This window comes from Bombyx mori, chromosome 11 (assembly GCF_030269925.1).
Source record: "Bombyx mori chromosome 11, ASM3026992v2".
Lineage (NCBI taxonomy): Eukaryota > Metazoa > Arthropoda > Insecta > Lepidoptera > Bombycidae > Bombyx > Bombyx mori.
Genome location: NC_085117.1, coordinates 17,831,177 through 17,858,837, shown reverse-complemented (window position 1 = coordinate 17,858,837; position 27,661 = coordinate 17,831,177). Strand labels below are relative to the sequence as shown.

Genomic DNA, 27,661 nt, shown 5'->3' with positions numbered 1-27,661 from the left:
ATTATTCCGTTCATTGACCTACCATAGGATGCCAATCAGCGTCAATGAGTAATTTTGTTATTTTTTGCTTTGATTAGTTTTCGACTTTTTACCTTTACAAACTAGACGCCCTTTTTAATCCCAATAAGGCCTTATTAGTTAAATAGCCATTGATAAAAATATTATTTTTGTCTCACACAGTATGTGAAGTTTCTTTAATATAATAGTTATTAATAACATAACATAATAGTTTCCATTTCTCTCATGCATAAATTGCATGTTGCGTTTTCAGCCATGTTCATTTAGTTGTAACTACTAATCTCTAGTGCCGATATAGCCTGCTTGGGCCCCAAGCATAATATATCTGTGATGGTTTTTCAAAGACGGAAGGCTTGTAATATTTGCTATGGTTTTTATTTTACATTTCATATATCTCAACCCGTCAGGACAACCTGTACGGAAGAGGCGTCAGAAACCTTGGGGATCAAATACCCCCTAAAATGCTGGTGCAGAAGGCAACGGGAAACCACTGCACTAATTTCCCACGAGAGCCATGAGAAAGGAGGAAAGAAAATATCTCAATTTCAAAAAGAGAAGAGAATAGGGTGCATTCGAAGAGATCTACCCTCGGCATTGCGTGGACACGGGTTGAAAAAGAGATATCTCAATCCCAAAGCCTCTGCTGTATTAACTTTACGCTAATTTAAACCAACAACGTACTCATAAATTGATTTCACGTTGTCACCCTAGTCTCAAATGAGTAATCTACATGCACTAAGCCCTCATTGTGAGTAAAGTTCAAACAATTGACTCGCATAATCATACGTCTGTGCATACTATTAACTAAAGCTCTGCAGAGATTACAAATGTATGATACATTTTTAATTTTCGTTATTGAGTTCTCGATTGAATCAGATTTAATGCTTTAGACATTAAAACGTCTCAGATAGTTCAATAGACTTCAGTAAGACTATTTTTTTGTAGCTTTTGAGGATCTCATAATATCATCAAAAAAATCGGTTGTCTGTAAAGACGATTTACTGACGATAGTTGAACGTGACAACGTCATAAGAAAATAGTGATGGAATGGTTTCATTTTTCAAAAGAAAATTTTAGTTTTATTTGTTTGATAGATATTTTGTATGGACAATTAACACCACATTCACTTTTCACTGAACTTCATACTTAACGAAAACATGTAAATGTATTATTGTATAGCAGCTGTCCACGCGGATGCATCGCTCACTCAAGTAGGAGAGAGACAGATGTCGAACGCTGCCGAACGCGGAGGCCGATTGTGCCTCTTTGTCGTTCGTTGCGCGCTCTCGCTTGCACTTCAAGCCTTAAATGGAACGCCTCAGAGCGAGGTAACGCCTCATGAGTCATGTTTTTTCGTGCGTGCAGCCGGCTCCATCGAATTATAAGACGTTGTCACGTCAAAACCCTTACAGTGAATTTCTGAACTCAAGGAAAACGTAACGCTTATATCATTTCTCGTTTGTTTGTATGTTTGATCCTATGGATATCACACCCTATAGTGGGTTCTCTTGAAATATAATTTCGAAGTCTCAATTATGTTGATGACGGTACTTTTCTTGATGTTTATGTGCACAAAGTTAATGCTGAACAAAGAATTTAATGGTACAAGACGGTATTTCTCCACTTCAATTGTGCAATAGTAATTGGCCATTAGAACATGAAAGTTGTATCTTGAATGTTGGCGGTTTTCAGTATGTATGATTATCTTTAGACATCTGAGCAAGCCGTTCGTTTGATATCTCAAAGGAATAACCAGTATAGCTTTTACTTAATTGGCATAAAATATCATATAAAAATTTGTTATATTAGATTAGAATTTTATAAAAATTGCATAGGCATTTTTTGTAGAAACTTGTATCAAAAGAATCCTTTTTCTATTGAAAGTTCAATTATGTGATTTTATTAAAAATTAACCATAAAAAATTAAACAGATAAACTTTTGCAATTTGCATAAATACCCACTTGTGGCGTATACCCACTTGTGTAAGCCTAAATGGATTACTATAATAATCCTAATCTTATAATCCTGTTACCAGCGTGTTACTCATGATATTAAAATGGGATTTTTTAGGTAGCATTCACATTATTTGGGTAACTTTAACTGCCATCTTTAAATATAATATTGCCTTCAAATATCTGTACGTATTGTATATTTTATCTAGCTGTGAATAAAACCCAAATTTTATATTACTAATGGCAACCGCCAGTTTTACTTTCACAAAAAATAGTGTTTTATTTAATTTATTTGTTTTATTGCCGTATAAGCAGACGAGCATACGGCCCACCCGATGGTGAGTGGTTACCGTCGCTCATGGAAGTCAGCAATGCCAGGAGCAGAGCCAAGTCACTGCCTACCATTTGTATATTATGCTAGTAATACTCTTTACATGTTAAACATTACAGCTAGTCACTCTCAATTTAAATTTTACTAGTGGCCTGCTCCGGCTCTGCTCGGGTCTTTAACAACGACATTTGACGTTGTTTTATTTTTTTAAATAAAAGAACACTTATTGCAACACAACTATAATAATTAGATATAATATGCTGTCGCTTTACTTTTGTAAATAATAATGTCTTCTACAAAGTCGCAGTACATTATTTTATTCTATCATAAATAGTTTTCGCAGGGCACGCGATGTAAAGAATATTTTAAGTAATTTTTTTTCACTTTGGGTTACATTATTTTTTTTTTTCAAAAAAGATTATAGCCTATGTCACTCGGGAATAGTGTAGCTTCCCAACAGTGAAAGAATTTTTCAAATCGGTTCAGCAGTTTCAGAGCTTATTTAATACAAACAAACAAATAAATCTTTCCTCTTTATAATATTATTAGTATAGATATAGATTTTAAAGAGGCAGTGTCATAAAAAGTGCTACGTAAACCATAATATCACCTCAACAAATAGCCTAACGTCCATTCGTCGTCGTCATGATGGATCATCATCTAATTTATTCTCGAATAAACTTAATCGAATCAGTGTGAAGCTGGTAAATGTTATCTACATCAAAACCAGATGCAAACAATAACAGACATTCACACTCGGAATGATCCGTTGAAAAATGTGTCTACCAAGAACAATCCAAGCTTGTTGATTAGCAAAACGAGCAAAGATGAACCAAGAAATGATCGCTAACTGAGAACCCTTGGGAATCATTCACAGTTGAGAATTGAAAACGTGGCTTTTATTATTAGTCATCTTGGAACCGTAGTAATTAAAAAAAAAACTGTATTGCTTCTTCTATATCGTTCCCTCACTACTGAGGATCGCGACCACATGCGATGTACTTCCAATGCACCCGATCATGGGTGGCATGGACTGCATGGTACAGACTACCACCGAGTGCTTCTCTTGCCAGATCTGACCATCTGGTATGTATTGCTTACGTGTACTTTATTAATCGACACAGTAAATGATAATTGAATTTTACTATAATAAGAAACCCCTGCAGACCCACAAAAGGTATTTCAGAATAGCAGATAAGTGATAATTTAAATTTATTATAGTGAGCAAATAAGATAACATTTATGGGCGAAATTTATCAAAATTAAACAAAATATAATTTAGCCACACACAGAATATTCTATTGTAGAACCAAATGCAAAATCGAAAGTCATTAATATGTTCACAACATAAGCCGAATCCGTCTCTCCACTCCTTCTAATATGCACGAGACTTTATCAAACAGAGTGGCTGGATAAATTAAAAGCAGCTGCGAAGTGGCGCGTTGATTGGCGAGTGCGCATTTAGATTTATGATTAAACTGAAAGTGGCTATGAGAGGAACCTATTTAGATCATCTCCTTTATATTTTTGTTTTTGTTTTATTAGCGATATTTTGTTTGTAGGAAGTGGTTTTTTTTACTTACTCTGTTAACTGTTACATTGAATGTTGATTGAATTATGCGTGTTTATAGAATTAATGTTTCGGGTCTGATATAAAAATAATCTGAATATTTTACTGCGAAGAAAAATCAGTTGGCCATAGCGCCACAAATTCAAGAATTATTCTAGGAACCTTTTGACAGTATTGAGATTCATTTTAATACGCTTTTATTAGCTTCAGACGTATGTATGTTTGTAATGGAATCTTTGAACATGATTTTGACTCCCTTCAAAACGTCGGATTAACTCGAAATTTGGTATACTTATTAAGAACCGATAACAATTCTTAAATCATTTAGATAAATACACTTTTTTTACACTATTTTTAATTAAAATTTATTAAAATTTATTTTCTATATTTTAGTTGGTCTTTCTATAAAAGCGTATTTTGTTAGGTTTTTTAAACTATTATTTATCATTGATATTCTGAGCAGTGCTCAGACCCGGAGCCACTTGGAAGGTACAGCCAAATTGGCTTCTGGATCGAACTCTCCTCCACGGTGATCTTCGAGTGCTATTAGAGATCCTTCAGCGGGAGACAGCGGCTTGACCGTGTTTCGGCTATTGTCAATGTCAATGATCAACGGTAACTGTTTACCATTAATTTAACCGTTAGCTCGTCTGCCTATATCAGCAATAATAATTTCTTGTTAAACAAGTATTGATCGTAAAACCCTAAAGGTATTGACCGCATAAAATATGGGCTTTCAAGTCCTGGGAACGTGTGAATCAATTGTGTTTATAGGGTGATTTTTCAGTGTTGAAATAGACATACTAGATATCTGAATACTAGACTAGATGTTTTACAAATATATTATTTGAAAATACAAACGGGAATACGTCACGGAATAATCTAAAATACTCTCATTATTATAATACATTAATAATACAAGAAAAATAATTAAAATTATCTTTAAATGTGAAAAACCTGTAATAAGCTTAATACTTGTATTATTTCGAGAAAAAAAAATAACGCATTTAAACCAAATAAAAAAATTATTAAAAACCGGGTCCCAAATGAAGGGATAAATCTGTGAATTTTTATACAAAAAAATACATACAGCCGAACGTAGATTGTTCTTTGTTAAAGTTGGCTAAAAAAGCATTAATCCACCACCAAAGACAAAACTATTAACACAACAATATCTATCAATCTATCAACATCAATATGTCTGTCATTAGAAAATCCTTTTCATATAACTCAGTTTCATTATTTTTAATTCGACTGCTATGGACTAACAAACGTGACTTCTTCCAAGCATCCGAATTTCGTCACAAAGGAAAGTTTCCTAGAAAGTGCAGACGCGGCGTAAATCAAGGCCTTTGTACCGTCCTATGTCTTGCAATGTTTCAATCAGCGATGTGATTGCCTCTCGGCTCCGTGTATTGTTTACTTTATTGCCTTCTGTTAAACGGCAAGCTTCGGGGAAATTTGCAGTCGTGTTTAGAATAATTATGTAATATGCTTATTTCTGCTTTTTATTTTGCTATAGGGGGGACCCTACTAATGCTGATAGCCTTGAGAGGCTATATCAGCTTTTTTTTTTATTGCTTAGATGGGCTGGCGAGCTCACAGCCCACCTAGTGTTAAATGCATACTGGAGCCCATAGACATCTACAACGTAAATGCGCCACCCACCTTGATATATAAGTTCTCAAGGTCTCAAGGTCTCAAGTATAGTTACAACGGCTGCCCCACCCTTCAAACCGAAACGCATTACTGCTTCACGGCAGAAACACGCAGCTTCGTCCTACCGTGTAGGTGAGCTTACGGGGCTCAAACCGGAGTGTTGCTAACACTGGCCCTAGCAAGAGCAGTGCTTCGCAGAATCTACCACCTGATCGGAAACGCGACCCACTGAGAAAATCTGGCGAGAAACTCAGTGGGCTGACTATTTCTGAAAGAAAATGTGCGGGAGTAGGAAAATCAATAGTTGTTCTGGATAAGATGTTCGATAGGTAGAAGCGTTTGAAAAAGAATGTGTCTTAACCGAGATATGCCATTGAGATTGTCATCAGTAAGCAAATAGAGGCATTTGTGTGAAGACATAATAGTTCATTGAGTTTTCCGATCCTGTAGTAGATTCAGCGAAGCACTGCTCTTGTTAGGGCTGGTGTTTACAAATTCTCATAAGTTGAACGTACCTACCCGTTTGGACTAAACTGGAATAGCCCCTTAGGTTACCAGCGAATAGGTTAAAAAAAAAGACAATTATTACAAAATTATGAAAAGCGCTTAAGAATTTTAGTGCTCTAATAGGAAATAAAGGCTGCAACTTGAATGAACTTTGACTTCTGCATATGATAGTGTCATTTCTATGAATTCTAAGGATTCAAATTAGTTTCTTTAATTTAACCCATATAGGCCGATGAGTATACGAGAAACTAAATGATGAGAGTCCACCATCGCTCACGGACAAAAGCAGCGTCAGCTACGTCGTCAGCAACGCCAGTCAGATAGCCTAGCAGCTGCCTACCGTTTACTATATCATTAAAAGTTAATACTTCTAAAATTGATAGTAATATTTTAAAGTCACTGTAAAGGGCCAACCATGTTCCTACAAAAAGGTTTTTGCCTGCCTTTACGATTTTAAGTTTGTGAAAAATTGCATAATTAAATATAACCATTTCATTAATCACAAATTAAGTCCTCAAAAAAAAAACAGAAATTTATAAATAAAATATTGAATTTAATATACATAACTAATTAAGTGGAACGTATTGACGAAAATTCTTCGATCGCTAAGTTAAACCACAGCTTTTATCAAGTTACTCAATACGGGCTTTAGCTTGGAACAAGAACATAAAAGCGAGAATTCGCTAGCTTGATTTCTTCGTAGGTTTTTATTCAGAAAAACTTGCAAGTAACTGTTACATTGCTGGTTTATTACGTACATTAAAATTTATACGACATGTGATTGCTGTATATGGGTATCGTACTGCAAAATGCTGCTGATGGAATTGTGAAAATATCATTAAATTTAAAATAAATTAATCTCAACGTATGTCAAGAAAATATTACGAAAATAATACGTATGGTATTATTTTTTTCAAATGTACGCCAACCTATACTTTTCCTATTTCAGATACTAGTGATTTTTCTACCGTTTAGTTCCACGATCACATGAAGGTATGAACAGCTTTTGATTGTTCTCCACCACTTCAGTCAGCCATAAATGTCGAATAACTCAACGTAAATTACTGATTACGCCTTTTTTATTTTTTTATTGCCTAGACGAGCTCACGGCTATCCTGGTGTTAAATGGTTACCGGGGCCCATAGACATCTACAACGTAAATGCGCCACCCACATTGAGATACAAGTTTTAAGGTCTCAAGTATAGTTACAACGGCTGCCACCCCGTTCAAACCGAAACAAATTACTGCTTCACGGCAGAAATAGGCAGGGTGGTGGTACCTACCCGCGCGGACTCACAAGAGGTCCTAACCACCAGTAATTACGCAAATTGTAATTTTGTGGGTTTGATTTTTTATTGCACGACGTTATTCCTTCACCGTGGAAGTCAATCGTGAACATTTATTAAGTACGTATTTCATTAGAAATAATTGGTAACCGCCTGTGTGATTCGAACACCGTTGCATCGTTAGATACGAATGCACCGTATAACCCAAGGTCTAAAAAAATACCTAAAATATGCTTTACATCTCGCGCCCTGCGAAAACTATTGATGATAGAATAAAATAATGTACTGCGACTTTATAGAACACATTACTATTTACAAAAAGTTTCGCGACAGCATATATATAACTGTTGTAGTTATGCTGCAATAAGTGTTCTTTTATTTTTAAAAATAAAACAACGTCGTTGAAGTTTTTGTTAAAGACCCGAGCGGAACCGGAGCGGGCCGCTAGTCGCTTATAAAGTTAATATGAGCACGATTATGTATCATTAAAACCTATCATCACTCGTGAGCTAGAACATAAAACAAAAATCTGGAATGACAAAAAAAAAGCGACATTTGTTGTGCTCCTCTAATAAACACGTCAGGAGCAAAGTATTCTATAAATTAATGAAAAAAAAAACCTGATAAACGATATCCCGCCTCCTTTGTTCCACGTGATAGCCCCCTCTAATGTTCTGTCACGGGCATGCCCTCTATTGTTTCAGATATAATGGCGACACATGAAATTACCTGTCGTTCATACCATCGCACGTTATAAATTATACGTATACAACGCCAGAGTGAATGTTATGGTTTAATTTCGTAGGTTAATTATAATTTTCAGTTGTCTCGTGTTTTAGACGTGATATGTAACAATGTAATAAAAAAATCAGATGTCTGTAAAGTCGGCTTACTGATGATAGTTGAACGTGACAACGTCATATGAAAATACTGATGTTTTCATATGACGCAATTATCGTTGCTATAAACAATTGACACCACAATCACTTTTCACTGAACTTCATACTTGACGAAAACATGTAAATGTATTATTTTATAGCAGCTGTCCACGCGGATGCATCGCTCACTCAAGTAGGAGAGAGATTGTGCCTCTTGTCGCTCGTTGCGCGCTCTCGCTTGCACTTCAAGCCTTAAATGGAACGCCTCAGAGCGAGGTAACGCCACATGAGTCATGTTTTTTCATGCGTGCAGCCGGCTCCATCGAATTATAAGACGTCGTCACGTCAAAAAAATACTAAATTTAAATGTAAGCAAGTCCCAGATTTCAAAGTACGCATGGTTATGGCAGAAATAGGCAAGATAGTGGTATCGACCCTGGCGGGACATAATGCGCTACCAGTATATCTTCAATGAAGTCCTACTACATTCAAATAAGCTATCTCAGTTTATGATTATGTATGTCCTATCACCGAAACGATTTTTTTAATTCATTAACTTATGCCAAATCTTAAAACGTACATAAAAATTATAAATAACCGTAGTTTTTTTAATGTTTTTTTCGTGCTTTCAAGATACACCTACTCTGCCATACAATATAAATCAAGCCATATCTAAATTCAAAGTTTTAGAAATAATGTCTGCATTTGTAAAGTTCAGACACAATGATTTGTAACGCGCCTTCGCAGCAATGTTACGAATCTAGTGAATGCTTGAAGATTATTTACGTTTGTTTTACAATGATTTAGGGTGCGTGCACACTAAGCTAGCGGTGCGATATCGATGCAATTTTTATTTATTTATTTAATTTACTTCAGATTTTACATCCATATTACACGTCTTCATTACATTGCATTAACATTTCATTTATACTAAAATTAAATAAAAATAATAACTAATCTCGGACTAAAACAAAAACAATAATAATAATAATAAAAATCAGGGCAATGTGGTGAAGATGAAGTTTGTCACTTTTAATTACTAGACAACTTGTTATTTGCTAAAAATGCTATTTTAATCAATATTCAATTACACAGAAATTTTAAATTACCACAGTTCGAGCAAATTATTTTGAAAACAATATAACACTAGAAATATCCACTTATATCTCTTCTCATATATTAGCTAACAGAAATATGTCATTATTTTATTGTACATACTAACAAAATGTACGTTCACACATTAATTTCTCAGTATTATACAAAATCAGATTTAATTGTCCGATCATTGTCCAATGCTAGTCATAAGCCACCTAACCAGATTATTTACTTCTTGCATTTACTTTAACAATGTCGACCAAACTCAGAGATATCCATCGCGCACCTAATTGAGTGTGTAGTAGCTTTACGTCACATATGAATCATCTCGCTTAAGTTACACACGAGACAAATAAATCAAACACAATGAATAGCACGAAGAGGATAGCCCTCTTTTGCTGGTAACTTCTCTTGTCTTAACTAATTTAATGAGTTACAAAAACGCGCCTGAAGTATGCAGAGGCTTGTCTACCATATTGGTAACGTGGATATTAGTAAAAGACTGAATAAGCCGCAAGCTAATCTATATTCGAAAACAAAAAAGATCAATGTACTGTATTATTATCAATAAACATGCTCTACAATAAGTTTGGTTACGCTGTGTTTTAATATTTAATTGTCAGTTAACTTTAAACCTTATTCTGAATGTCTATAATGTACTTTCATTAGTGACAAGAGCTTCAGATGTTTTACATCATGTCGAGTTTAGTAAAACAAAACAGAATTATTAATTTAAATAATATAGATTATTAAACATTAAAAATTAATCAACCGATATTTTAAATATGACACAATATATTCAAATCATCTAGCACTAAAAGCTTTCGACCATGTTTCCATAAATCATCATACGGTAATTGGTGCAACTGTCTTGAGTATTACCGAGTATAAGTGCTCAGAAAAGCAAATCAAGAAGATATTGAGCCATAACTTATTTTATATAGACATACGTATTTCAAAAGACACGACTAATGAAGTCCGTGGACCGCAAATAGGATCTCGTTTCAGACGAAATTTGTACGTATTTTGCTTTATTTGTTCCCTTTCTTGTTTATTATGATAAATGCCGTGAGTAATAGCCTGTCCTTTGTTGTCTAGACTGAAAATGACAACTCTATTCGTCCCATTGTTTGAGGCTTCGACGCAATTCCGAGCTAGTTTGTGTACATTTGTTAAATTATTTGTTCTACCTTTCTTATTTAATTTATTGTGGTTTTAAAATGAGTTCAACGGCCTTTGGATATGGAATTGGTGACTGTACGTATTTTAACTTATGTTAAGACATGTCGTGTTATTATTATATTAGTAAAATTTCGGTCTTCACTGTACTTATTATTCATACATAGTTTACATATGTATTTCTTCGGTTCTTATTCGGTGTAGATCATAAAGTGGATAAAATGAATGGATAGTTAAGTTACCGAGTAGTAATTTATCGGGCACTTACAACATTTCGGTGGGAATTCTTCTCTGTATCGTCGTGGCCTAAAGGATGGGACGTCCGGTGCATTCGTATCTAGCGATGCAACGGTGTTCCAATCCCGCAGACGGGTACCCATTATTCTAATTAAATACGTACTTAACAAATGTTCACGATTGACTTCCACGGTGAAGGAATAACATCGTGTAATAAAAATCAAACCCGCAAAATTATAATTTGCATAAGTACTGGTCGTAGGACCTCTTGTGAGTCCGCACGGATAGGTATCACCACCCTGCTTATTTCTGCCGTGAAGCAGTAATGCGTTTTGATTTCAAGGGTGGGGCAGCCGTTGTAACTATACTGAGACCTTAGAACTTATATCTCAAGGTGGGTGGCGCATTTACGTTGTAGATGTCTATCGGCTCCAGTAACCATTTAACATCAGGTGGGCTGTGAGCTCCTTCACCCATCTAAGCAATAAAGAGATGTGTGGTGGCGCGGGACACCGGATAGGAACGAAGTTCCTTATTATAAAAATATTAATTTTAAGTTCTATTCTAGGTATAAAGAAAATAAAACTGGAGGTTTCGCAACAACCCACGGTCATTCGGTAACGTGCGAACTTATTGTGGTACACTTCATTCACGGTTGTTTGCATAAGAGTTAGTGTATTGCACAAACGAACGCTCTAAGATCGTGGTCAATGAATGATAAAAAAATATGTTATTTTTTGTACGTAATTACAAAGTTAAGTCGTACACTGTGTGCATTATTAATAAAAATCTTACGTTACGGACGTTTTTTCCCGCTTAGGGTACCCCTCCGCATAGTCCCATAATGAAATTCGTTCCAAAAAATAATAATATTGTTTCGCTTAAACCAAATAACCATATGTAAATAAAGTACGTTGCGGGGAATATCTATATTCACCTAATCCCCAATTTTATACCATGTCTAAAACGTTTCCAACAAAAGTAAGCTTCAGCTACGACAATAATTTATTAGAATTTCGCATGCCGTTTCGCGTCGCATTTAGGTATCAAAGTTCACGATTTTGCAATTTCCACACGACAGTTTGGAATCAGATAAATTCTGATTTAAGGCCTGTTTGACGTTTGGATTCGGTGGGAATACAGAAATAGTTGTGTTCGCAAATACGTTTCGCGCGATGTTTTCAACGGATTAGAGCTGGACGTGGTCGAGAGTTAATGCAAACTCTAGAGACTTCGGTTTGAAAAGTTTAAATCGATATACACCGTGATGGAAACAGTATTTCGAAAGGTCTGTAATTTATATTTTAGTGGAGGCGGTTAGTGGTACTGAGCTATTTGTTATTCAGGATATATGTCAATCTAACTTATCACACAAAAGTTGATGAAGTTAAGTTGATGTACAAAATAATATGTGCGTATTGTGCTGCTATTGTTTTTTTGTAACTTAAATTTCTAAATTTCTCTTCTCTGTTCAGTTTCTACTTATATGTGGTTTTGATTGTGGAAACATATTTGGTTATTGTTTTAGCAATTTTTTTAAATATTATATGTTAGTATTGTACTGTTTGTTTCCCAAATAAATAAATAAAAGATGACGTTTTTTAACCAACTTCTTTTTCAATGTTTCAGATATGGTCTAAGTCACTGCGCGTCACTCTTGCCTAGTAACAGTGTCTACATCTACCCGTAAATCTGAACTTGCTGTCACCGTGCTATTTGCGACACAATCCTGGGCTCTAATCTGATGTTTGGGATGATTCTCAGTTTTTAATGACGGAAACATTCACGTTATGTCCACGGACTCTGGTAATTGCTTCTCCTATTTGATAGTGAGCACGTCTATCAAAACGGCATCTGAAATTCGTATTTGGCATGTAAATAAAGGTTTGGCAAAGCCCCGGCGACGGTGATATCTGTGAGCGATATTACATTCGGTCAAGTGGTCGGCAGGTTTCGTTTATAATCACGACTGATTGTTATCTTACTTAGTAGTAAACTGATTTCATAATTGCATTCAATTTATTTAGAATGCAAATCTAGTCTCCAATCTTAGAGCACGATCAAAGTTTTGTATGTAATGGCTGCCTTGATTGATTGTTCAAGTAGTTTGTCTTTATTGTGATATTATATCGGACTTTAATAAAATGAAAGGATAACATTATCTTATCCTTAAAAAAATCAACGAATATCGAAGATAAAATAAAAAAGTTTTTTTTTTTTTATAACAACTAAGAGGCAAACGAACAAGACGGGTCACCTGATGGTAAGTGATTCACCGCCACCCACGGTCACCAGCGTTTACGCCAGTGCGTTGCCTACCCTTCAGATAAGAATATGCTCTTTTCTTGAAGAACCCAATGTCGCAGTTGTTGGGGAAGACCGCTGATGGCAACGAATTCCAGAGATTTACTGTGCGTGGCAGAAAACTGTTTTTAAAACGCATTGTAGTGGAACGCCAACCATCCAGATGGTGCAGATGATAGTTCCGGCGAGACGATCGGTTGCGAAAATCAACATTATTATATAAACCTATCCATTAGATTGATGCAGATGGTGTTCGTTTTTTTTTTCGCTCTTAGGGATGGTATCATTCAGGATGTGATGAGAACCACCGACATCAAGTGAACTTTGGCTCTTTACAGTGGCATAAAACGCATTAGACTCACTAGTCTTGGGCAATAAAAGCTCACCTTACTTATTAGTTACCTCACATGAAAACATAGATAAACCATGATCGCTGCGTCCAACAACAAAGACGAAATGTTCGGATCCGTTCTTTTTTATCAATTAAAAAGATATAAATCATTGGGCACGCGCAAGTACTCGCTTCTGTAGATTAAATCGGTTTAATGGTGCAGCCTAATTGCCGATGGTTGTAAAACTATTTTGAGAACGCATTTCATTGGAAACATCTTGTGCATCATGCATGTTGTTACACTCTGTTTTTTTTTATGACATGAATTATGTTGTCCCTATTGAAAAGATTATGTCGTTATGTAAGCTAGTTTTTAAAGGTTTTTCTTGGTAGCGATAAACTGTCCGTCGGGATTTGGACACTTCATTGTCATACTTCGTTGTATGCAAGAACATCAACTTAATCCAACAAATAAGCTTTGTCTACACAAAGTATATGCGCTCTTCTTAAAGGATAACGTTATAGCATTGTGTATTTAAAGGTAATTGTTTGATTTTTTTTTATTGCTTAGATGGGTGGACGAGGTCACAGCCCACCTGGTGTTAAGTGGTTACTGGAGACCATAGACATCTACAACGTAAATGCGCCACCCACCTTGAGATAATAATATAAGTTCTAAGATCTCAGTATAATTACAACGGCTGCCCTACCCTTCAGACCGAAACACATTACTGCTTCACAGCAGAAATAGGTAAGGCGGTGGTACCTACCCGTGCGGGCTCACAAGAGGCCTTACCACCAGTAATTACGCAAATTATAATTTTGCGGGTTTGATTTGATAATAAGTAGGCACACTAAGTTTCGGGCGAATTTTACCAAGTAATGACAAACTTCAAATTTCTTCGCTCTTCGATTTCTCTTAAATGTTCTTTAAAGCTTTGCCTTTGTGGGCGAGCTTTAGCTACTTGAATACCGTCATGGTCATGTTTCAAGGTCGAAGCCCTAACTTTCCAATCAACAACAACAGCCCAGTGTTATGACTGTGTGAATATTACGGTAGATTCACTCGCGAAGCAGCTGCCCTTGAGTTGTTAGGTCTCCTTTGAAGGCGCTCGAGCAGCTGTTAGCAAATGCCACACCTGAGCGCGCCCACGCTGAGCCCGTGCTCACCTACTTGTTCTGGGTTTTTTTTATTGCTTAGATGTGTGAACGAGCTCACAGCTCACCTGGTGTTAAATGGTTACTGGAGCCCATAGACATCCACAACGTAAATGCGCCACCCACCTTGAGATATAAGTTCTAAGGTCTCAGTATAGTTACAACGGCTGCCCCACCCTTCAAACCGAAACGTATTACCTCTTCACGGCAGAAATAGGCAGGGCGGTAGTACCTAACCGTGCAGACTCAGACGATGTCCCACCACCAGTAATTACGCAAATTATAATTTTGCGGGTTTTCATTATTTTATTACACGATGTTATTCCACCGTGAAACACTTGAACATTTGTTGAATACTGAGTACGTATTTCATTAGAAAAATTGGCACCCGCCTGAGATTCTAACATCGGTGCATCGCTCAACACGAATGCACCGGACGTCTTATCCTTTAGGCCACGACGACGACAATGAACTGGCAAGGCCTCCAGCCACCAGTAATACTTCAATTAATTAAAAAAAAATGCTACGGATTGCTTATGGTGAGATAGTCAACAACAATAGCTAATCAGCTCATTTTCCTGAATAATCTTAGGCATGCCTCCTAATAACCGATATCAGGTAACGAAACAAGAACCTATTTTGTAATATTTACATGGAAAATTAACATTTCCACACCTACCTTACTTCACTAATGACCAATTAAACAGGGTTAATAACAATTAGAACGATCGCTTTACAAGGATGCTGGGCACAATGGATCCTTTGTCTTCGAACGGGAGCTCATTACTTGCAACAAGTTTCGAACTCACTAGATAGAGTTGTCAGTAAATTTCGAAGTGAATAGACCTCGGTAGAGTTTTAAATCTACTGCTGTGGATAATAAGTTAATTCACGGTCCGCCTTAAGTGGTTACCACTGAAACGTAAAACTTACCATGTGGTTAGACAGATAATAAGAAAAAAGATGTGGTGTCGTGGGACACCAGGTAAGAACGAAGTTCCTTCGACTAATGTAGAATCGACACAATTTGCAAAAAAAAATCGAGCTCAGTTTTATGTAGGTTTTCTTGATTTTTCTCTTAAATTTTCCCGATTAGTTTTTATTGAAGTACAGGAAAGTATTTAGGAAATTCAGTATTTTAGGAAATAGTAAATTACGTAAAATAAAAATAAAATCGTAATTCAAATTATTAATTAAAATAACAAAATATGTCTCTTTATTTTTGTTTGACAACATAAAATTACATAGAAATAGAAATAATTACAAAATAGAGAGAGAAGGGATGAGAGAACGAAAAGAAAGAAGGAGAAAGAGAAAGGTATTATACACTACTCGCTTGTGTATACGGCTGTCGCGCCTGCGCACGTCTCATTTAACGGTTTTATTCCACGGCCTTTTTTTACGGTTTTACTATCACATTTTTTTCAGTTCGGTCGCGCAGCAAAATCCCTATCTCCTCCAAGCCTGCCGTAAGGAACTTCGTTCCAAAAGTTGTATATATTATCTTTTTACTACCCTACTTACACAACCATACATCACAACGAAACAATGCCGGCTTTATCACAAAAGTAAAGAGGGTGGTGTTATCTAACCGTATTAAATCCTACATCAGTGGTCAGATCGAATTTCCATTATTCCTTTATCGGTTGAAAGTAATAATTATTAATATTTAGATAATAAATCCGAATTATTTAAAGATACAAAATCATTGAATTCAAGCCAACACCCAAAAAGCGTTTACTTTAATTAAAATGTTCAAAAAGTAATTTTGAACCAATAAATTAGAAGGCAGCACTTTCGATATTTATATAAGTCTGCACTATCTTAAATTATATCGGTACTCAGAATAATCTCCACTGAATTTAAATAAATGTTTTGTAATTTAGCTCTTAAACTTATTTAAGCTAGCGATCGGAGAATTTGTATTCAAAAGCACTTGATTAGTATTCAGACAAGCGAGATTGGAATTTTAATTATATTCGTGCTCAAGAAAATCAATTTTTGATAAGTAAATGAGATGAAGAGCATTACTATCTATATATTAATACGTGAAGCAAAAACTATGTATCCCTTTTTACGAAAATTGCGCGAACGGAGGTGTATGAAATTTTCCACACTTATAGAGAATATAGAGAAGAAGTGCACAATGCTAATATTTTTTTAAAATAATGCATAAAAGATACAATAAATCAATAAAGAAAACATTACACACACTACATACCATGTATTTGACGCACACACGTATGCATACTATTTATTGTCAAACTTTTGTTCTTGACGTCTGTTGTCAAATTGAGAATAGATTAAATATTGTTTGCCTTTGTTAATATTTTTTATAGTGTAGTCTTGGCGAAATTTGTGATTATAGAAGTATAAAATACGATCATAATAGTGTACAAACTTACAATGCCAATTAATTATAGTCGAATTTCGACTACTGCGGGACCTCTAGTTAAGCTAGTTGCCCATTGTAGCGGTAGCTCTCACAGAACAGAAGACATTTGACAGAAGCCTGAATCGCGCTAACAACATTTTCAAGATACCATTGTATATAGCTACTCACTTAATTCTTAGTTACAATCTGTCACCTTGTGCGTTCACGAAACCCGCTATAGAAAGCAAAGTATTATATACACCTGACACTTGATATTGGCGAAATCTAAAAGGAAACGCCATAAACCCAAGAGATAGGTAGACCCTAGCATACATACAAGTTTCGAACGAGGACCACTTCCTCAATCCACACGGTCATACTACTCCTCGCCGCAAGTGGCTTGCCGGGAGTTTATCTCGGCGAACATAGGGCTACAGCTAACTCACATCTGCACAGCCTCTGTTGCGACTCACGGATCGGTTACCGATCACGAGGAAGTAAGCTTGAACGCGCCGCGCCTGAGGTAACCTCTTAAATACCGACGCCACTAACCCACATAGTGTTGTGATCCGTCTGTAGTGGCAGATGGCGTCAATACCAGGTAATCGCCTGAAATGTTACCCCGAAACTTCTATAAGACAGTCTGCATGGAGGACTTGTGACCGATAGCATTCGGACCCTCCTGCTGAGCACGTGGTCGCCAGCTTTTCCTAAGGAAACTGGAAAGGAGTATGGAACACCAGTAATCCTTCCTTAAAAAAAAAAACTATACCTGCTCGGTGCAAATACCACTCGGCAAGAAACACAGAAGCAGTCTAGAGTTACTGGATTTGATAAAGTTTAATCAATTTAAAGCACATCTAGTGCAAAACCGGCACAACAAATTCACTCGATAAGTTTTTTACAGAACAATGCAGTTCGGTAACGACTCCTTGATAGTGTTTTCATTGTTATACGAGATGTTAATTATGGCTTGTTTTAACGAAAATAAAGTGTTGTGGGTTCCGCTTTTTGCGTTTTTTTAGATTTTATTGTAATTGTAATGTTGAGAACGTTTTCAATTCGAAACGAGACTCATATTTCATGAATTCGTAATCTAACAAAAAGCCAGCGGGCAAAATACGCGATATCGAGATGTTTTTACGTCAGATAATTTTTAATTTAGTTACGTTGAGTGAAACACAATAAAAAAAAGAGATTAGATAAACATATATTTTTTCATTACGATTTGTCTTTTGTCTTATTATGGATATAGGTTTGTTTGTATTTCGTTTCTGCTTAAAGTCTCGGTGTTCGGTGGTCGGGAGTCCTTGGGGTGAGCTGCGCGTCTGGTTGCAGTGTCGTCTGCGGTAACCTCCTTGCCCAGTCCGAGTTCTAACTTCGAGGGGGGATCGTACGCTTGTGCGAGATTGCAGGGGAGTCGTTTAGTGGGTAGGACCCTAAATACCCTCCTTGGTTCTGCAGTCCGCTCCCAAAATCTGCGGACCGTCTAGTCCCACACACCCTGCTGGCCCCCTAAGCTCGGGAACCTCGTAGGAGGATCGACCAGTGGTCCAGAAAAAAAGGGTTTTTGTATGTATCGGAATATTTGCATGGTATTTTCGTAGATGGAATAGCCCCTTAGGCTACCAGCGAATAGGTAGGGAAAGAAAAAAATGCCATAATTTTATAGCTTCACTGTGTTAAGGATGTGTGCGTTGTTAAAGGTTCACGACCTAAATAGGTTAGTGCTTTTTACCCATGCAGACAATGACGCATTACCTCTTACCGTCAATTAAATGAAATATCGTGTAGCAAATGGAAACGGTCCCGAAGTAAGTTCCCGGCGGTGAAGTTACGTTACTGAAGTTCGGAACTTCTTGTTACGGTCTCGTATTTAGTCGGAGCTGGGTGCAGCCGGTGCAGCTGCGATATTTAAACATTGTATTGCTCGGTAAGCTTAAAGCGAGATTTGTGGTGTTTTTTTGTAGGCCCCTTAGAGAAAATTAGCCTTTAATCCTGTGTTTATTGTTACAGTTTCTCATGTTGCTTCGAATTAACTCTTACTAGTAGATTTACGTTTTGGGCTTATAGGTCATGTGTGATTTGGCACATTCTTAATTTGTTTTTTAACAAAATATTATATAGGGGCGTCCCGCCCTCGCTTCGCTTCGGAAACTGTAATTTATTATTGATTTCTCCACTATTTAATGGATGTTATTATACATATAAACCTTCCTCTTCAATCACTCTATCTATTAAACCACATCAAAATCCGTTGCGTACTTTTAAAGATTTAAGTATACATAGGGATATAGGGACAGAGAAAGCGACTTTGTTTTATACTATGTCACTACGAGATTATTTATTTTCTAATTTAAACGTTCTTACCTTTTATTAAATTATTAATAAACTTTCACCGATTAATAAAATATCCAATACGCAATAGGATTAGCTAGCTAATGTTACACTACACATCAATATTTCCGCCCCCATTACTTTTATTTTTTGTACAAGGAAGAGTTTGTTATATCTTTTTTTTATTGCAGTATAGGCAGACGAGCATGCAGCCCACCTGACGGTGGGTGGTTACCGTCGCTCATGGACATCAGCAATGCCAGTGGCAGAGCCAAGCCGCTGCCTACCATTTAATACTCTCCACAAGCCTCGTTTGAAGAAGTACATGTCATAGCGCTCGGGATACACCGTGGAGGGATGGTACGTGGCCAAAAAGATCTCTGGAAACGCACCTAATAGTAATAAAAGTTCGCGTATACTAAAAACATGCGATAAATGATCGGCGAATTACGTCTTTCTTTTTTTCTTGTTTTCCGCGTAATTGAATACTTTCTAAAACGCCTACTAATGAGTACAAACACAGATGTTAACTGACGAACGTTTTATTTCGTCACCCGAGGCGTGGAAATTTCGCAATTTCCACGTAATGTGTTGCCAGAGACGCGATCGTAATGAAACTCATCTGGCCACAATTCCCTTTGAAGATGTTGTAACATTTAATTTATAATGTATAGAGCATCCACCTTTTGTGTTTTTTTTTTATTCTTATCCATTTTGCGAAACGATAAAATTAAAAAAAAAAGCTTCCATTTTCTTAGCTTTTATTGTTTTCGATTATATATTTTTGTTAAGCAAACATTTTCGGGTGAGTCGTCTTAGTTTCTCATTGATAAGTATTGATGGTGTATTAATTAAATGAAACTCATCTGGCCGCAATTCTCTTTGAAGATGTTGTAATATTTTATTTGTAATGTAAAGGGCATCCACCTTTTGTGATTTTTTTTTATTCTTACCGATTTTGCGAAACGATAAAATTAAAAAAAAAGCTTCCATTTTCTTAGCTTTTATTGTTTTCGATTATATATTTTTGTTAAGCAAACATTTTCGGGTGAGTCGTCTTAGTTTCTCATTGATAAGTATTGATGGTGTATTAATTAAATGAAACTCATCTGGCCGCAATTCTCTTTGAAGATGTTGTAATATTTTATTTGTAATGTAAAGGGCATCCACCTTTTGTAATTTCTTTTATTCTTACCCATTTTCGATTACTTATATATTTTTGATAAACAGTGTCGGGTGTGCTGTCTAGTTTCTTATTACGAAGTATTGAGGTTATATTAATCCTCAAGATTTTGGATTATCTACATATTTTTTATAGCTTAGATGGGTGGGTGAGCTCACAGCTCACCTGGTGTTCAGTGGTTACCGAAACCCATAGACATCTACTATATTACCGCTATCCATATTGAGACATGAGTTCTAAGGTCTCCGTTTTTACTTATCTTATATCTTATCTTATCTTATATTACCTTCGAATCAAAACGCTTTGCTGCTTCACAACAGAAATAGACAGGGCGGTGGCCAACGGCAATTGGCATGTCTGTCTGTTGAGGCGAGGGTCGAGCTTTCGATTCCCACATCGGCCGTGAAATATGACGAGACACATTTTGTGTGACGAACAGATTTGTTTGTTGCTGTCTTTTCTTTATTCCCCTTGTATGAGTATACGGCTCGCTGGATGATAAGTGGCTAGCATCGCTCATATCCGTCAGCAATACCCGTGGCCAGCCAAGCCCCTGCCTACCGCTGAGTGTTTAAATTTTATATACGTATAAATTAACCACTTATTTAACTATGTCTATTAATCTCTGGTTCCCACAATAAACTGAATCCCAACTGTAGACAGAAGACCGAGTCTTATTCATTCTCAGATCATTTATGACTATTGAGTCAATGGTAATATATTGGAATTTATTTAAAATACTAAACTGATTTTCCTTGATTCCATAGAAATGTTTAACGGTTGTGTAATAAGAAACTAGATCAGAAATTTTACGAGCGATATCCTTTGAATAATAGTCGGTGTCGCCTTTCATCTTATACCTTTAAACGAGCAATTCTTGTATATTAATATATATATATATAATCTGAACCTCGGAAACGGCTCCAACGATATTCATAAAATTTAGTATACAAGGGATTTCGGGGGCGATAAATCGATCTAGCTACGAATTATGTTCAGAAAGTGTTTGTTTTATTCGTGATTTCAATAATCAACTCTTCCCGGCATCTATTGGCGAATAATAATACTATTTTTCTTAATTGAGGGCTTAACTAACCGATTTAAAGACACAACAAGATGGCGTTATCAAAAAAAACAAAACCGGTCATCATCTAGTACCGATTAGAAGACACGTGCTTAACACAGTTTAATTCACAATACACCTTCAATGAATCACTCCGACTCGCAGTGAATCAATTCGAATGCGTGTGGCTGAAGTACAATTCGCGCTGTCGCCAAAAGATAAATTGCAGACAGCCGTTCTATAAAGTGACAACTTTGTCACGAACACGACGAGTAACGATCGCAACTGTTCACGCTATGAATTCGAACCCATAAGCCGTTGTTAAACTTTTTAGATAATTTCGGCGTTCTATCATATTTTATTTGGGTTAATGCGACAATTACGACTACTAGTGTGAATTATTTTGCGTGGCGATTCGTTTTCTGAGAAGCCAAGTTTATTTTGGTGTCGGAATTAGTCCGGATGCCGCGTTATATTGATTTGTCAAATGATGTCTGAATTATTTCAATACAATATTTAATACGTTGTTTGTATGTATTGTTTTTTTCTTTTGATTTTCAGTAGTTATTGTGAAGCGTTCTCTTAATTTACCCGCGTATTTAGATAATAAAAAAGGTACTACAAAAAAAAAGGAGTTGATTTTTTCATAAATACAAGTTACAAGACAAAATTCATGACCGATGTTCGTAGTGATATTACATGAGATGTATTTCATTTAATTTATTTTAGGACCTGTATCCCCACTACTTCATACGTGTCTATCATACGACAGTTTCCCGACTCGATGCCAAGCATACACTAATGTATTTTTTATTACTGATAATCATGTATATTTATCTAGAACAGCCTTACTAAAATTTGCATTCATATTTAGAATGTTAATTCCGATTCTAGTATCTCTATGAATTTTTAGGTTAGATTCGAATCAAGCAGTGACCGGTTCGTATGAGTCAACCTATATTGATGCCAGTAAGTGATGTATAGGCTACAACTAGTACAGTTGACCTCACGGTTGTAATTGACACTGCGCCCGCAACTCATGTCGATCCCTAATGGACACTTTATCATCAATTACAACGTATTAAGATCATTATTTAACACTTAAGCGTGCGCTACTGGTTGGAGGGCGGATATTGAATGCGCGCCATTGTCATCACGCGTTCCGGTGTTAAGGGTGTCTCGAGGTGGGTGGCGGCATTGCTGTTATGATGCCTACGGGCTTCAGCAAGTATTCAAAACCGGTTAGGCCATCAACGATAATTAAAAAACACATGGTAATGAAAACCGTTGGTCTATTTTATGTGGATAAGGAGAGCCGAAGACTGGGCTCAGTGGTTTGGATTGGGATTGGCCCATGTCCTACAGTGGACGACTGTGGGCTGATGATGATCTATTTTGACCCATTCATCTATATTGTGCGCTATTATTCAATTCCACGCTTGTAAGTTTGCGCCAAATAAAACCAATAATAATTGTTGCACCTTCATTAGATTGTATATGCTTAAGTTTGATAAAAAGTTACACTAGATTTAAAATAAAGGTTTAATAAAATTAATTAGTGTTTAACATAGCGGTTAGGTCGAACATGCTGGGAATGTTTCGAAATGACATCAGAAAATACACTGCTTGTTGTTATTGATAATCATTTTTAACCGCATCGATTAATTTTTAGACTTGTCTTTTTGTAGAAGCTGGACAAATGGTCTGACCATCATGGTGTTCATGTTTTTTTTATTAATGCTTAGATGTGTGGACGAGCTCACAGCCCCCTGGTGTTAAGTGGTTGCTGGAGTCCATAGATATCTTTAACGTAAATTCAGAAATAGTTACAAGGGCAACCCTTCAAACCGAAACGCATTACTGCTTCACGGCAGAAATAAGCAGGGCGGTGGTACCTACCCGTGCGGGCTCACAAGAGGTCCTACTAATAGCAAATTATGTCATGGTCATCATGGTGTCTTGTAAACAGTTCACCAACACTATTTAAGTTATTGTTCAAGATAGAAGATTCGTCGTTGACCAAACCGGTAAAAGCGGAATAACTCAGGCTAATAGGTAACATAAAAAGCGGTTGAAATAAGCAGACTGCAATCCGCGTCGGTTTTTAATCTTGGATTGCTTTTGAATGGACGATAGAGATGCACATTCTTCAGAGTTTTTGCGTGGCAAAAACTAAGCCATTATTACCGACAAATTAAGTAAAACAACTTGCAATCTGCATATAATCTGAATAAATCGGCATTACCTGAAACAAAAATAATATATTTGTTATAATACATAATATACTGTTATCAATGATTTTTTATACAACAGATATGTTATCTTCATAGTAACTGACTCTTCAAATCTGATCGCGCCTTAAATATTTACATACCTACCGATATACTAGGCTGCACTAAAAGTATCGGGAATGGAATATTTCCACTGTTCCTGTCATATTAAAATCTTTATAATTGAAAACTCCTTGGTTTTAAAAATCGAATACCATTTATTTATTTAAAAAAAGAATATCGGTCTTGTCACGAGGTTTTGTCAAACTTGTTTAGTCGTTGAGAAAATGGAATTGACTCGAGAAAATTCAAGAGCGATGATTTATTATGACTTTCGAAGTGGTTTAACACAAAAACAGTGTGTTGACCGGATGATTTCTGCATTTGGTGATGAAGCCCCATCCAAAACCACAATTTATGGTTTGCTGAATTTCAACGTGGACGTGTTAAGCTCAGTGATGATCGCCGTCATGGTCGTCCAAAAACTGTAGTCACCCAAGAAAACGTTGATGCTGTGCGTAAGCTGATTGAGTGAGGAAGATCGACATGTGACATACCGCGAAATTCAGGCAACTTTAGACATTGGCATGAGTCAAATACAAATAATCTTGCATGAACAATTAGGTGTAAAAAAGTTGTTTTCCCGATGGATACCGCATTCGCTCTGTGAAGAGCAAAAAGCGGCTCGCGTTACTTGGTGCGTCAGAACTCTCGAAAGATTCCACGCAGGATCCTTAAATGCTGTATACAACATTGTATCAGATGACGAATCCTGGATATACGCGTACGAACCCGAAACAAAAAACCAGTCACGAGTTTGGGTGTTCGAAAATGAGTTAAAGACAACAAAAATTGTTCGTTCACGGAGTGTTGCAAAAAAAATGGTGGCCACGTATGTCTCCAAAACCGGCCATGTTACGACTATTCCTCTTGAGGGACAAAGAACGGTTAATGCAGAATGGTATGCTAGCATTTGTTTGCCACAGGTCGTTTCTGAACTCCGTAAAAAGAACTGCAACCGCCGCATCATCCTCCATCACGACAATGCGAGTTCTCACACCGCGCACAGAACAAAAGAGTTTTTAGAGCAAGAAAACATAGAATTATTATACCATCCGCCGTACAACCCCGACCTAAGCCCTAATGATTTCTATACTTTCCCTAAAATAAAGAATAATTGCGTGGACAGAGATTTTCATCACCTGAAGAAGCTGTGGACGCCTACAAAACGGCCATTTTGGAGACCCCAACTTCCGAATGGAATGGTTGCTTCAATGATTGGTTCCATCGTATGGAAAAATGTGTCAAATTTCGCGGAGAATACTTCGAAAAGCAATAAATACATTTTTAAATAGTAATGTTGTGTCACTTCGTTAATTCCCGAAATTTTCAGTGCCGCTCTCGTAGTGCACACACATGTTGACAAGTAGCATTAATGAAAAGTACAAAAGATGTGATAAGCGCGTGAGTAAAAAAGATAGCTATAATTGGAACGATTGCACTTGTTATATTATTATTGCATTTGCTTAGACGCGACTAAAGACGAAACGTCCCAATTGGCCTGTTTTCGAGTCTTCACTTGACGTGCGCTTGAAACATGTCTGCTTCTTTTTACATATAAAATATCATTTACTGTTATAAACAAATGGGCAGCATATAAATACGCAAACTGGTTTTCTCTAATTATTTCAATGCCAAGATAATCTGCTTTGATGTGATTTTAGTATTGTGTTGTTTTTAATAGTCCAATAAAGGTTTTAGGGAAACGAAATTTTTTAAATCCAAATACGGTTGTAATGTATAATTTGGATGTGACAACGTCAATAAAGTCAGCCGCCATGTATTTAAGAGAGATTTGTTTGTTAAATACCTAAATTTGAAAATCTTTCACTTAATATTACGAAGACTGTAAATTATATTGGCTAAGCTTCGAGAAAGATGTGTCGTAGTGCTCAGAAAACATGCATTAGGTGAAGCTTATTATAAATACGGATGTTGGGTACGTGGAAAAACTTCTCTTTAGAAACGCTTCGGTAAACTTGAACAATATTTGGAATTCATGTGAATGTTGGTTTGTTTGATGTTCGATGTTTATCGAAAATGCTCATTGTGAAACGCGAATTTACGCAGAAATATGTAAATAGGCAGCACATACAATTAGAACAAAACAAAATAATAATAATAATAGGAGCAGATTGTAATAATAACTCGTAGTCACCCAGTAGTCTAAATTCGACAATAATTAATTGCAATTATAAGTATGAACATTGTCAAAGACTATACTTCTATAATCAAAGATTTTGTCAAGGCTAAACTTTAGACAAATAATAACAAGTAAGGGCAAACAATATTTATATCTAACATAATATTATTATATTTTCAATTTGACCACAGACTTGTGTGTGTTATGTACTTTTATTGATTTCATGTATTTTTATGCATAACTTTAAAAAAGTGTTAGAATTCTGGACTCGTTCTCTATATAAACTATAAGTTTGGGTAATTTATACTCCTCCGTCCGCCCAATTTTCATAAAAAGGGGTACAAAGTTTTTGCTTCACGTATTATGATACATTTATAGATAATAAAAGCTTTATACGCTGACTTTTTTAACTCGTAAGTTGTTCTTATAAAATAGTAGTATTCTTAAATTGGAATAAATTTATTAGCAACCACTTGGTCAGGTTGTCCGTTGACATAGGCCTCCCCCAATTGTTTCCACGTCTCTCTATCCTTGACAGACCTTCTCCATCCTTTTGGTAAATTGTCTACCCATCTTTTAATTTGACCTCCTCGTTGTCGTTTCCACCAATACCACTCTATTACATCCTTAGTCCATTTTGCTTTCTTAGTCCTCATTACTGGTATTGAGTATATTACCAGATTACCAGTAGGTATGAGTCGACTATTAGAAATGATACTGTTACAACACAGCGTTTTCTTCATTAATACATACATATAAAGTTCACCCACAAGCTAGCTACAGGTCAAGTTTATAAAATATTTAGTGGCGATTAATATAATTTATGCTTTCATCGATCGTAACAACTCTTCAAAGGTTGGGCGCGGCCGTGGGCGTTGTGTGGGCTTTGCTTTATTGTTACTTAATAAGTTGTTGATTTATCAATTTATTCAAATCACCACATCATAGTTCCGAGCTGATTTCGGACACCGTACCCAATATTGCTGCTATGTTGGCTGACCCCCATTAGTTCCATTCCCCGATGGTACCCGTTCCCATCCCTTGTATGTTACCAATACCCATTAATAAACCGAAAAAACCGTATTTGGAATACGTTGAATGTGCAAGAAATATTGCATATCTGCGTACTCTAGTAAGTTAAGGCGTCGAAGTCGACTTCGACTGGAAGTTAAGGCGTTAAGTAGCAGTAGAAGTTAAGACGTCGACGACGATTACGATAAGCATATAGTTGTAATTTTTTGCAACGACAGACAATACGTCGCAATGACGTAATGATAATAATGAAGATCATTGTCTTGCGTCAAAGTCCGTTACTCCGAAGAATTATCATTATATTACCTAACATAAGGGTATAATTTGACAACATATGGATAGATGCTGGTGTTAAGTGGTTACAATCCACCCGCCCACCTTGAGGTGTGAGCTGATATTTCCAATTATAACAGCGTCATATGTGTCTTCCACTCTTCAAACAAAACGGAAGACTGTTTCACGGTAAAAATAAGTAGGTACTTATTACTTAGTACAGTAACTACTTAGTGCAGCCTTTTTTTTTAGTGTTAGGGTTGTTCAGATTTACTATTATACTACTACTGTACTGGCGCTATGACCCCGAAGTGGGTCTTGGCCTCCGACAATAAACGTTGCCATTTATCCCGGCGCTGCGCAACACCTTGCCAGTCCGACACTTGGAGTTCTCATCCACAGCATCAGACCAGCGGTAC

At 36.4% G+C, this 27,661-nt stretch overlaps 1 protein-coding gene across 4 annotated transcripts in view; it reads right to left on the bottom strand.

Moving 5' to 3' along the window:
• Positions 1–27,661, bottom strand: part of LOC101737883 (collagen alpha-1(I) chain) — a 242,025-nt gene that overhangs the window by 153,375 nt on the left and 60,989 nt on the right. The gene's annotated exons all lie outside the window — the stretch shown is intronic.